Below are 13,311 nucleotides of genomic sequence, written 5' to 3'. Positions count from 1 at the left end.
ATAAAAATAACTAAAAATAAAATAATTTTGGAAAAGGCACTATGTTGTATCTGTCATAGACAAACCTTCTAGAAGTAGTAGATGGGAATGTCAGTCTTATGCACACCCCCCTTTTATACTATTTGAGTACAACAGATATGAAAAAAGGTGATGTCAGATAAAATGAGCATAATATGGAGTCAGACAAATCTAGGACAAAATCATATCTCTGCCCCTGAGGCCATATTTCTGAGCTTTGGGTTCCAAATCTATAAAGTGAGGTAACAGCATCCAGCTGTTGGGTATGTTGTGAGAATTAAATGAGATTTAATTGTGTAGCATTGTATCTAGCATATATTAGACACCCAGTAAATATTAACTATTACTATTTTTATCATTGTTTTTATGATTATTTAATGACCCCTAAATTTTCAGGTCTTCATAAAAAATGAGAATATCCAGTCCTTCTGGATCCCAGCTGGAAAGATGAACCGTTGACAAGTTGGGTAAACTCTATATGGACAATCCACAAAGCACCCCATACAAAGTGTCTTTTCAGTGTTTTTCTATTCTGATGATGTTAAGATAGAGAACAGACTGATGTTTATCAGATGGGAGGGGATGAGGGAATGAATGAAAGAGATGAAGCGGTTGAGAAGTAGAAATTGGTAGTTACAAAACAGTCACTGGGATCTAAGGTACAGCATAGGGGATATAGTCAATAATATTGTAATAATGATGCATGGTGCCAGGTGGGTACCTGAAATATCGGGGAACCACTTTGTAAAGTATATGATTGTCTAACCACTATGTACACCTGAAACTAATACAAAATAATGTTGAATTGAAAACTGTAATTGAAAAAAAATTAAGTGGAAATAAAAGCAGATGACTGTGTGAGAGTTTTTTGGAAATTTTAATAGGGAATTACGAATACCAGTAACTTATAAAACATGTATTTAAAGAGTGTTTGTTCAAATTAAACATCTTTATATTTGTTTAATCTCCTTTAGAGTATGAGCCTGTCACCCCTCCTTTCCTAAACGTTTGGCTCTCCTGTGTACCTAAAAAAAATGCATTTGGAAAAAACTGTCTGCAGGAGTAGAGAGAGGTGAAGGGGCATAGTGCCCAATGCTAAAATATGTTTAAAATCATAAATTCAAGTGTTGTAGAGTCACAACTATTTTCCTGTGTTTCATATAGGCATATGTTTCAACAGGCTCAGCCATGGTTTGCTGTAAAGCATTTATAACAGCATGCTCTAAAACACTGCCGATATAATGAAGCGCTTCTCAACAAGCAGCAACACGATCATGGCAAAGGTGAGGCTCGGGGAGGAGGTTTTTAGGAGAACTTTCCTGAAACTTAAGTGTTTCATAACCTTCTGACAGGCTTGTTTGCTGCTTCTCTAACTTTCCAAAAACTTCGGATGTATTAAGAGACTCGGCCAATATACTTTTTTTCAATTTGCTTTTACCTTTGGTTCTATAAATTAATGAATTCAGAAGCTTCCATAGCTTCCCTGCCAATTATCGTGTGTGCCGTGTGTGCACTCTCTAGTGCCTTTCTAACCTCTTTTAGTCTATGAGCAAGTTATTTTCAAGTTAACCTTGAATAACCTAAACTTCATATTAGCTCCAGACACTTAGATGTTCAGCAAGAGGACACTCCTCAAGGTGCATGACATAGATTCCTATCAGAGAGGTCAGGCAGCCAATGATATATTCATATCTGTTGAATGATATTTGTAATCCCTGTGTCTAGAATGTGGCTGTATTTTGAATAATGTCTATAATACTCTTAGATTCTTATTTCCTGGTTTCACTACATGCTATTGTCACACACTGATGCTTCCTCTCCCTCTATCTATTTAGTCTTCTTACTAACAGTCCCTTCCATATACAGTGGGCTAGTGGAAACATAAAAGAAAATTAAAATACACTTTTATTGTTGGCCAGTTTTCCTCTTTTCTCCTAGACCTCTAGCGCAGCACTGTCCATAGAAATGTAATGAGTCACAAATGTGAACCATATGTAATTTGAAATTTTCTAGTATCTACATTACAAAAAGAAAAAGGAACAGGTTTAATAATTCTATTTTATTTAACCAAATATATCTGAAATATTATTAATGTAACATGACCAATATGACAAATATTAATGAGATAGTTTTCACTCCTTTTTTTGTACTGAATCTTTGAAATCCCGGTGTGTTTTACATTTATGTACTTCTCACTTCAGACTTGTCACTTTTCACGTGCTCATTGGCATGTGCGGCTACCATATTGGACAGGCAGATCTAACCAACTCATGGCCTTTCTCAGCCTGAACTGCAGAATACTGCTACCAGTAAATGAAACAAAAGCTTTCTTTTCACAAAGCCCAACTGCTGCATACCGACTGACATTTGAACAAAGAAAATGTCCTTATATTTAAGCATCGGAACTATTACTTTTCCAATAATGCACAACCCGTGGGTCACTTCGGGCCATTTCTCATGATTTGCATTAGGTGTTCTTTGAGACACAACATTAATCCAGTAATAATTAAAATGATATACTGTACTATTAACATTCTCAAATCTTTAAAGCAAAGTGATCTATGCCTGCAGCACTGCCCAGACTGGCTAATTAAACAGCATACAGTTGTAAATGGCTATTGTAAGCATTTCCCTATTTAAAAATACAGCTTTGGGAAGTGCAGTTTATAGTGACAGGGGTGCTACCAGGATTGATCAGCCTTAAATAGAAGCCGATGCAGCACAAATATCGAGTTTTACTTGAGAGACTGGTATCATGTTTTACTGCTAATATGGGGGCTTTGGCCACAAATGGGCCTCCTGTTGGCTGGCAGGCCAGAGGCCAGCGTATGCCAGACACTCAGTGCGGCTGAGGTTGCAGGATGACAGTGCTCTAGGCGTGGACTCCTCCAGGTGTTCCTCCACATGTGCGTCAGCATTCCAGGGAGACATACCAAACATCCCAGCAGGAGCAACACAGCTCCCATCCACCCAGCAACCTCTAATCTGCCCTGATCTGTCCCAGCCAAGGGGTTTGGGTGTGTAAACTATAAAAAGACTTGTCTTCATTTTCTCTCTGTTTCTCTCTTTCTGCTGAAATTAGAGCTGAATTGTTGGCTTCTTGTTCCACCACTAATCAAAGTTAGTCACTTCTCAGGTTTTTTTACATTCCCTTTTTTAGTTTTGAAGAGCAAGCCTTATTTGAGTGTCTTTAATTTCTAGAAATGGAGCTAAAATAGGGAGGCAGTCACATCAACAGAGAGGGAGTGGCAACCTCTTTTGTACATTTCACCTCCTTTCAGGACCTCACAGAGGGAGCCTCAGATTAACTTCATCAGCCCCAGGTAAACCCTGGAAGTAAACTCAGTGACACTGCCTTCTCTATTTCCACATGCCAATCACCTGTAATGACCTCTATGTCATCAAATATCATTTTCCCTGTAACATGCTCTGGTTAGAATCACAGAGGCTGGCACAGAGTTAGTGCTCAAGAATGAATGAAAAATGAGTAAATGAGTGAGTGAATGAGTAAGTTACTCAAAGTCAGACTATCTGGTGACTTCTGAGTCTTAAGTTTGAATGTGGACATTTTACATATTATATCAAAATATGTAAGGAAACTTAAGTTGTAGAAACTAGGTTCCTCTAAATTCCTGCTTTGGCTCTTTCTCCAGGTTCCCAAGATTGGAGGTCAAGTGAAAGTATATTTTCCTAGATGAACTCCGAAGTAGGATTAAGAATAAAGTACTGCTCTACCAGAAAAAGGGTTAGGACTGTGGTTCAGAATGAAATTGCTGAAGAGGCAATATTGCTGTTTGCTCAGGATAATTCTTCTTGGTATCTAGGCATCCAGAAAAGCTATTTTAAAAACATGTATCTGGATAAGTAGAGGTTTTGAGTTATCCTTTTTGCCTTATAATCCTTATAGCTCATATTTACCTAGAGTTTCCATTGAATCTGAATAGTGTAATAGAATAACACATATTCCATGCCAGAGTATGACGTGGTAGGCAAAGCACTGAATCTTGGGAGTGTTCTAACACACAGCTCTCTAATGCCTCAACTTGACTAAAAGGAAGAGTGAGTTGGTCACCAAACAGATGCCTGCAGTAATTAGATGAATAATACAGATCAAACTCCAACTATATTTTATAAATACTTATGGATGATCCATCTTGATCAGTGTTTCTAATTGCAATTGTTCACCCTGACAGAACTGTTACGGTGGCCACATTAAATACCAGAGGATATTGTCAAATCTGGAAGTGATATTGATTGTAGCATATCCTCTTAGAATGGACTTTTCCTGTCAGGTAATTTGCACAGTTTAGCAACAGGAGCCATGAAGTTCCACTTGGCTTCAGCCAACCTGAGGCAGATTGAGATTACTGTGTAAAATACAATTTAAGGCAGCGGGTAGTAGCCGAGGAGTAAAAAAACTGAGAAATAATATTTGGGGCCTATGGTAATGAAGCATTGAGTGATTCATTTCCTATTAAGATCTTCTCTAGAATATCCTGTTTGGTGTTGTCAATTCTGAAGGACACATAAAACTATCATATATGTAATAATATGTATGGATAGATAATAGATATAGAGGTTTAAGACATTAGGCACACTATTTTTATATGAATCACTTAGCCCAGTGACTAAATAAATACTTCATTTTTCAAAAGATATATTCTGATATCATACGGACATGAAAAATCCAAAATAAAGCAGAATGTATGCATTACAGTGCTCTAGACTATTAAGATACTTCCTGGTTGGAGTGATACTTTGAAACTATGTAAGAAAATTAATCATATTTTAACTATCACCTCCCCAATCTATAATAATAAAAACGTAATATGCTAATTAGACAGGACTTTTTTGGGGATGACCTTCTGGATGAAGCTGGGGCTGCGAGGGCCAAGGCAGCCGAGGCTGCAAAGGCCTACTCTTGCACAAATTTCGTGCATCTGGCCTCTAGTTTATGTATAATAGCATTTATGTGGACTGGTTCTAAACTGTTATTCATCTTCTTTGTGTAGTTAGTTTTTACTAAGGCATAAATAAAATTAACATCTGTCCAATTAGTACACTAAAGGAAATGCCAAACTGTCATTTCCTTAGACAGCAGATGAAACAAATTTAAAAATTTATATATATACTGTCATAGGTACAATCAGTAAGTAATATGCACAATCACAGGAATAGGAATTGTACACAAGATAATTGGTGCACTGACCACCTCTTGGCCCCTGTGTCCTGCTGGCAGGCTCTAATCATCCAATGGCAAACAGGGAACCAGGGGTGGGGGATGTGGGTGGCGCCAGGTCAAGACCCCCACCCCACTAGTCGCCCCACACACAGAGGGCAACCCACGGCACAGGCAGGGCAGGAGAGTGGGTGGGAATGGCCAACCTCTTTGTCCCTTCCCCAGCCATCAGGTTCCGATCGCCCGATGGCAAACGGGGAACTGGGGTGGGTGGTGGGGAGGGGCAGGGCCGGCCAGTGGGTGGAACCGCTGACCTCTTGGTTCCTCCCGCCAGCCAGCAGGCTCCGATCACCTGATGGAGGACAGGGAACCGGGGGTGGGTGGTGGCAGGGGGTGGGGCTGACTGCGGGTAGCTGGGAGGATGGCCCTGATCACAGGCAAGGCCTAGGGACTGTACCCGCTCACAAATTTCGTGCTTCGGGCCTCTAGTATATATATAACATACTATAAAGTACATGGTTATGTACAGTACATGCTATTTAGGTAGATATGATATCTCTGTGTCTATACATGTGTACTCTACATATATCTGTAGGTGTATACATATGAAGAGACAGGTAACTGTTTCTGTAGTTTCTGTGGTATTCCTATGTTCTTTGTATGTGTGCACATATACATTTATGCCTATATAAAATGGTGGTCAATTTAACCACTCATAAAGGAATTATGAATGAAAAGAATAAACCTTCTATTTTTTTTTATCCAAGTCATAGAAGTCACATGGTTAAAAAGAGAATGCCAAAAGTGTTCTTTTAAAAGGTAGGAGTCATGCAATACAAGTGGAAGAATAAATGGGTACATCTACATTGGGGAGCAGTTCATAATGCGCATGTGCAGAAGGAGGCAATTCATTATTGAGAGCAGAATGGCCCAGGCATTGTGAAATGAGTGGAATACTCTCTTCAAAAATGAAATGCTGACTATGTGGGTTGACTCTCTGGAGCAAGTTTTGGATGCTGGATTATTTCTGCAAACTTCTATGGCAGCCAGTGGGGATGGTATAGATACTTTGAACTTCTGGTTGAGTCACTGAATCTATACATCAGGTAGATCTACATCAGATAACCAGATGCAAGCCAGGTACTCAGCAAGCCACATGGTTGTTTCCAAATAGACTTTTGTTTGCTGGGGTGAAGTTGCACACCAGGCTATTTCAACACATGTGGTAGCAGAATATCAAAACCAGTCTTGCCTTGACATTTGGCCAGTGATGAGAGGTGGGATTTAAATGTGGAAACTTGATTGAAATAAGTTTCATCATTGCTATTTTGTTTTGATATTTTAAGTACAAGTGGAAAACAGCAGAGGGTATTGTTTCCTTGGAAGTAGCACTCATGATTCAATATTTTACATGCTCTCTGACACCGTGAAGTTTTCCCTTTGTGACAATTTCTCACTCTGTAACAGGCAAGGTATTTACTGAGCTCTTGTTGCAACAGCCCACTGACAGAAACTTCCTTCCCATTAAAAACATTTGCTGTTGAGTATTGTAATTCTCATGTGTATCCATTTAGTTCACACTAATTTCTGAGTTTGCTTTCAGGTATGCCTTTTGTTGGGTGATTTTACTATTATGAACGCATATGAAGTGTTATATCATTATTTGAGTCAAACATTCATGTTTCAATCACAAATTTTATTGAGTGCCAACAGGTAACCTGTATTGACCCTCATGCTGGATATAATCATGGCCAGCAGTTATTGAACATTTACTATGTGCCAGGCATTGTTTTGACAGCTTTATGTGAATTACTTCATTTATTTGTCCCTAAAAACTCTATGAGATAGATATTGTTATTCTCCCATTTTACAGGTGAAGCAACAGTTGCAAAGGGAACTTAAATGGTTCATTGAACCTTTTGAGCTCGGCGTGTCAGCATTTTGAAAAACCCTAACTTAACTCTGGTGCCGTGTCACATATAGAAATTTTTTGATATTTGCAACCATAGTAAAACAAAGACTTATATTTTTGATATTTATTTTATACATTAAAATGCCATTTAACAAAGAAAAATCAACCAAAAAAATGAGTTCGTGTGTCACCTCTGACACCCGTGTCACAGGTTCGCCATCACTGTTCTAGAGCCTCAGTTGGCAAATGAGAAAACCAAGATTAAACCTAGATCGTCTGGCTTTAGAGAATATACTTCTAGAATATATGTGATTCCGCCTCTTATAAAAAAACAATCATATTTCATACTATCAATGTATAAAAACTAAAGAAGGCCTGGCAGATTTTTAACTTAACAACTTAAATAAATACGTCATTTTCATAGTAGGGTTTAGCAAAATTATTGAAATTTTTGCTTCTGTTTAACCTCTTTTGAGTTCAGTCTAAAATAAAATGGTTCTAGAGATTAACTCAAAAATGCCAGGCATATGGGTCTTGACAATGTCAGACTTATGGGTCTTGGCAATAAGTTGTGGAGGTTTCAGAAAGTGGGGACACTGAATCGGATGCTTCCCAACAGGGAATTGGCTGAGGCTCAGATGGGTGCACATTTGCATCACGGAAGAGGGTAGCCTGGAATACGGACGGCGTGGATGGTGGGATTCTGTCAGGTAGTAAAATACTAAGTTTCAGTGACTACGTCCCCTTTCTCAGTCCTTGCTTGCTACACCTGTTCCTTTAGGACTGGGATTTGGTTTCTGCTCCAGTTCTTGCAGGGACCAGCATAAGATTGCTCAAGGATCTTTTGCTTCATTTGTGTTACCTCATTTTATCCTTATTGTTTTGAATGGTAAGAAGCAGAGATGGTTTTCATTTTTTTGAGGAGCACTCTGTGCTTCAGAGGTGTTATCCAACTTGTTAATAAAGTCAAGCGCAGAGAAGAAGCATGGAAGCTAGGTCTTTGAACTATGTGACTCTGGATCATCCCATCTTTAAAGGGATATGACAATACAGAACCTACATTGGAACTGCTCCCACTCTCACTTTTGGACCTTTGTCTGTCTTCACCCCTTATCTTTCACTCATTTTTTTTAAGATTGAGCTTTAATCACCATACCCAATAATATGACTCCACAGTGTCCCTAACAGTCTGTTATAGCCTCTCCTACATTCACAGCCCCAAAGAATCTCAGGCCTACTGCCATCATAGCAATTATCACACATTTTATTTCGGGTTTTTTCTTTATATATATTTTATTGATTTCAGAGAGGAAGGGAGAGGGAGAGAGAGATAGAAACATTGATGATGAGAGAGAATCATTGATCAACTGCCTCCTGCATGCTCCACACTGGGGATTGAGCCCACAAACCGGGCATGTGCCCTGATCGAGAATCAAACTGTGACCTCCTAGTTTATAGGTTGATGCTCATCCACTGAGCCAGGATGGCCAGGCACATAGCATTTTATTTTTTATTTTTTTTAATAATCCTGAACCAAAGTTCTTTCAGGGCATAGATGATGATGACAATGATTACTTTTTTAATTATTACTTTTATCCCCAGGGTATAGTAGAGTTACTGTCATACAGAAGTTGCTCACTAACAATTTGTTGAAAAAATTCATAAGTTTCAGTTTGAAAATGAATTAAAATATTGTATTGACCTTCATTATGTTGTGATGAAGAGCTACATCCCCTCCTGAGCCCTGGTTCTTTCAGTGGCATACAAGGGGGGCTGTTTACATAAAAACATAGTATCTTTGGCAAAGTTGGTCCCGGTGTCTGAGTAACAGCTGCATTACTGAGAGATGGGAGAACTGAAACTGATGATTTCAATACAAGTAGATTGAAACAACCCTCTGCAAATAGTGTATACAGTGCAATGCTGTGTGATGTATCGCTGATGATTTTCAATATTTTTAAGGATGCAGAAAAAAGTATTTCATTAGAGAAGAGTTTAAATTATTAATATGATGTTACTATGCTTTTTCACAAAACGTTGACAGTTTTAACATTTAAATAAAGTAATTGAAATACCTAATAAATAAAAGGAAATGTAGAGAAAGCATATTACTCTTGCCTAATAACACATCTTTTGAACAAAGAGCAATGAACATTATTTTTTAAAAAGGAAGAAATAATGTAGACCAAGAACATAACACAATAGTACAAACATGCAAATAATAGTTATTCTCTGATTTATTGGAAAGTTAACGTATACTTTTAAATTGAAAATTAATTTTAATGTTTATTTGGTGGTTAGTTATCTAAATAAAGTTGCCTAAAATAACAAATAAATGACGATTATTTAAAATATATGACAATTATTAAAATAAACATTTATAGAAAACATTGTGCTATATCTTCTGACTCTAATCGTAGAAAAAATAAAACCTACCCTACCCCCCAAAAAGATTTGCTATTAAAGTGTCTTCAAGGAAATCCAGATTTTAAAGTTTGGTTTTGGACAGAGAATCATATGTACAGTGTGTATATATACATCCTTTGTTGTTCTGTCTAGCTACTTGGTATGTGTGGGTGAATGTGTCTGTGAGTGTGTGTGCTTGTGTGGAAGCATGCGTTTATATTATTAGTAGAGGTCTGGTGCATGGGTTCATGCACAAGGTCCCTCAGCCTGGCCTGCAGGGATCAATGGACCTCCGCACTGCCGCCTTACCCGCCAGCTCCTTGGGCTTCAGCCCACTGTCTGCATTGATCCCACACAGCACGAAGTAGTGTGTGAAGCAGCAGGTGGTGGCCAGGGAGGAACCCAAGCCCAGGCTGGGCATTGCACTGCTCCTGCTCATCCTGCCCCACTGTGGCTGCTGCAGCCACTTGGGCACATAGGGGGAGTGTCCACGAGAGAGGCTCGTGCTGCTGCAGCTGCGCTCGCCAGCCATGAGCCTGGCATCTGGTGCCCATCGGTCAGCTGAGCAGTGCTCCCACTGTGGGAGCGCACTGACCACTAGGGGGCAGCTCCTGTGCGAGCATCTGCCCCCTGGTGGTTATTGCGCATCATAGCGACTGTCCAGTCATCCGGTCGTCTGGTCATCTGGTCACTTAGGCTTTTATATGCATAGATATCTGTGTTGGGAATTTCCTGCTGTTGGCAATGGAAGTGGGGTTCTTGCAGTGTCGTGAGTAAAAGCATTTTCTGGGACCCACAAAAGGATGAGGTCTGCCCTAACCAGTTTGACTCAGAGGATAGAAAGTTGGCCTGTGGATTGAAGGGTCCCAGGTTTGATTCTGGTCAAGGGCATGTACCTTGGTTGTGGGCACATCCCCAGTAGGGAGTGTGCAGGAGGCAGCTGATCAATGTTTCTCTCTCATCGAGGTTTCTAACTCTCTCTGTAAAAAATCAATAAAATATATTAAAAAAAAGAAAGGATGAGGTCTTTGGCAAATTTTATTTGGGAAACAGATTAAAGAAGTTCCCCAATGTCCCATCTCTGTCCCTCTCACCATGGAAAATCAGGGCCAGAAATACTGTCAATGCCCAGAGATCCTGCACCATATTTAAGCTTAGTCCCAATCCAGTACCAGCTAGCCTAGGTTGTGTTCCCGGCTGCAATCTGGTGCTTTGCTGCTCTACCCAGGCTCCAATCTGGAACCTGTGTTTTCAGTCCATGTAGCCAGTGACCACATGGCTGCTAAGGCCACATGGCTATGAAGAGAGAATAGGTGCTGGCACTGGGCAAGCTTGGGTCACAAGCAAGGGAGGGAGAGCTTCTTTGTTTATCTGGAATTATGCATTCTCTGGCTTGAAAGGAACCAGAAGCTTTTTCAAAATAGCCAATCAGCTCCCCAAACTTTTGCAGGCTTGCATGGGCTCCATCCCTCTAGCCAATGTCATATTGCCAGGTTAGACTGACCAGCCTCTATAGTCAAACACATCCCTCTGCACTGTTGTGACTTACTGCACTTGTCCTAACCTGATTGTGCACACACACACAATCAGGTGTGTGAGGGTGCCCCCTGCACACACACACAATCAGGTGTGTGAGGGTGCTATCCCCTAGGAGGGACAATGCTGCGATTTCCTGGGGTGTGAAGCTGTAGCTTCCTGGTGAAGCAAACATGCTCAGTGCCTCCAGCTGACCATGCTTAACAATGGCTGTTTCTCCTTTTGCTTCCTTTCCTTTTAATAACTAGTAACAACAGTAACACAACCAGGGCAGATACAAGGCAAAAGACAGATGGGAAGTGTTTATTTGAAATGTAACTCAGCCATTCATTTCTTAACATGTGCTCATTATAAATTTTCAACCTCTCTGAACCTCGGTTTCTCCATATGTAAATTGTGAAAACATAAAAATTAGCAATAGCATATATACTATTTTATACACACACACACACACACACACACGCGCGCACACACACACACACACACACACACACACACACTAGAGGCCCGATGCACAAAATTTGTGCACGGGGCGAGGGGGTCCCCTCAGCCCAGCCTGCTCTCTTGCCATCTGGGACCCCTTGCTCCTAACCACCCACCTGCTTGCTCCTTACTGCCTGCCTGTTCGCTCCTTACCACCCACCTGTTCACTCCTAACCACCCATCTGCTCACTCCTTACAGCTTGGCTCACGGCTCCTTAGCGCTGCCACAGAGGCAGGAGAGGCTCCCGCCACTGGTGCTGCACTTGCCAGCTGTAAGCCTGGCTTCTGGTTGGGTGGCGCTCCTGTTGTGGGAGCACACTGACCACTAGGGGGCAGCTCCTGCGTTGAGCATCTGTCCCCTGGTGGTCAGTGTGCATCATAGCGACTGGTTGTTCTGGTCGTTCCGCCATAAGGATCACTGGGCTTTTATATAAATAGATAATAGCACATATATCACATATATTACACACACACACAATAAATGATAACTTTAATTATCACCATTGTGCTTATTATTACTCAATTATATTTCATTAACTGCTTGGTAAAACTTTAGGAGAGAAAACCTAAATATTAGGGTTAGAATGGATACACTTTGGTGTACTTTCATTCCTGCAATCTATGAATCTTCACACTGCCTGTTTTATCATCATCGACAACAATTATTTATTGGAATAGTCAGGTGGTACTTTATCTGTACAAGTTTCTTTACAGCATTTGAAACCCTTTGGTCTTAGAACAACTCTGTGGAGTTGGTGTCACCCTTTCTATTCTGCAGGTTAGGAGATAGAAGCCTAGGATGCTCAAGTGATTAGCCTGTAATAAGTTTGCAGGTGCTGGAGCAGAGGTCAAACACAGCTTTCAGATTATTAACCTCTACTCTTCCTGCCTTTCTCTATTTGGTCTCTAAACCAGTAACAGGCCAAGGACTATGTTGTGCAGGCAGAATTTATTATCCAAAGCAAAACATATTGGTGGATGAAAAGGGATGCTATTGCTGATTATACTGTAACAAAAAGAGTAAATAAGGCCAACCATAATATTGGTTCATTCTGGTCAGAAAATAAAGACTAAGGCACACTTCAAACTCCAGCTTCCTTAGGAAGTGGCTTTGGAGTAGAAATATAATTAAAACAAGCATACAAAACCCTTCAAAGTAGCACAGAAGGGACAGGTAAGTGGTAATAGCTATAGCCATTCAGATGAGGAAAATACATTCCTTAACTAGAGGTAGACATTTTACTCACTTCTAAGATTCCATACTAAATAGAGTGTCTAGAATATAGGAGAAGCTCAATAAATGTTTGTTAACATGACTTGGATTTCTTTGAGCTGAAGTGCTCGGTGCAAATGAGGGAGAGGGAGACATGGCCAAAAAGTTCACAAACATTATTTTCACTTGGTCCATGGTGGTAATAAATTTGTGATTATTGTATCCCCTTCTCTACATGGCAAACTTGAAATGTCATCATGCACTCAGGATATAAAGCACGGTGTACTAAACTATGACTAATTGCATTGTGGGGAGGATTTGGGGCACAAAGACAGAGATAAGGAAATTCATTGCCTGTTTGAGCAAGAAATATCTGTTGTAAACATTAATCCAAAAATAATCAGCTCATTTCATTAAAATGGGTTACATAATTAAAATGATGGGTTCAATTCAATCAAAAGGGCCCATACTGTATCCTTGGATAGGCACAGCTCTGAGTTTTGTATATGCTAATTAATGTAATGTTTTTCTTTTCATGCATTACTCACACCTGATACCCTACTA

This window comes from Myotis lucifugus, unplaced genomic scaffold (genome assembly GCF_000147115.1).
Source record: "Myotis lucifugus unplaced genomic scaffold, Myoluc2.0 scaffold_107, whole genome shotgun sequence".
NCBI lineage: Eukaryota > Metazoa > Chordata > Mammalia > Chiroptera > Vespertilionidae > Myotis > Myotis lucifugus.
The sequence above is the reverse complement of the archived record's forward strand: the minus strand, read 5'-3'. Positions refer to the sequence as shown.